Genomic DNA, 1,353 nt, shown 5'->3' on the forward strand with positions numbered 1-1,353 from the left:
TTCTCATATGAGAACCTGGAGATTTGGTTTGGTCCTCACATGGCAAATGGTGTGACCCATCAAATATAACTAACAAATAAATTAATAATAGTGATAATATTATCGCACTTTATTTCGTTTAACTAAATAATAAAGTGTGATCATAATATTTTATTTTAAAATAAAAAGGGAGTATTAAATACAAATAAAATTATTTTATAGTAAACTTAAAAATAAAATACTAATATGTTTATAATTTTTTATTATTATTTTAAAGTGAACCTTAATTATTATTTTTAATTTGAATTATTTAATTTTTTCATTTTCAAACTTAAAATCAGCAAGATTTTATTTTGGCGGGTTGGCAGCAAGTAAGTATATGGCTTTCGGGTTTAGCGTCAGTGAATGAAATGTCATAGTTTTACATTGTGCTTTGAAAATGTTAGCGGGTAGCCTAGATTTATGCTTTCAGTTTGAATAGAAATCTTATACAGTAGAGTTTGTCGATCTAAAATGGTAATTGTGCATTAATAGCTGTCAACCACGCAAACGCGCGCTCTGAACTAATTTACACAGCGCATTTCTAATTTTGGTCACGCATGCGGACCACTTATGTGCACCCATGATTATAATTCATATAATATAAGTATAATAAATAATTGGCAGTAAAAGAGTGGCAATTTTGGTTAAAGGGGTCCTATTATGCTCTTTTACATTGTCTTGAATTTGTTTTGGGGGTGTACTAGAACATGCTCTCATGCTTGGTGGATCGAAAAACCCATTATTTTTTACATAATTTACATTATTAGAATACCTTTCTCCCCATCCTGGCCCAACGGCTCGATTAGTTCCGGGTTTGATGAAGGCCCGCCTTCCGAAAAACGAAATGTGATATGATTGGTTAGCTGTCCCAGTGCGTTGTGATTGGCGAACAGCTTAGATGGTGTTTTAGTACTGCCCCGCCCCTTGCCAAAGCAGCAAGTTCCGTCTGCTCCGGTTTAGTTAAGGATGGCGTCAATATTGCCATATCAATTTGAGTCGGATTTAGACGCAGAGAATATTGAACAAGAGGATCGCGCAGAACCTTTGCACGCACGGATATTGCAAGACATATTAGAGTGGTAACGTTATTGTTTTGTTTTTTGGCTAAATGACGTTTTAGATAGGATGTCGACAACCGCTTAAAAATAACTGCATTTACTATGTACAGATAAGTGCATATGTATTATTTTTATTGTTATTTAATTCTAACATTATAACATGAATTGCAGTGAAACTGTGTTATACAGTTGAATTTATTTATACCATAGTCCAGTGTTTCCCAGGCGGCATATATATGCAAACTCATTCTCTGTTGGAGTGGTAGAGATCAAG

This window comes from Sinocyclocheilus grahami, unplaced genomic scaffold (genome assembly GCF_001515645.1).
Source record: "Sinocyclocheilus grahami isolate Dianchi unplaced genomic scaffold, SAMN03320097.WGS_v1.1 scaffold661.1, whole genome shotgun sequence".
NCBI lineage: Eukaryota > Metazoa > Chordata > Actinopteri > Cypriniformes > Cyprinidae > Sinocyclocheilus > Sinocyclocheilus grahami.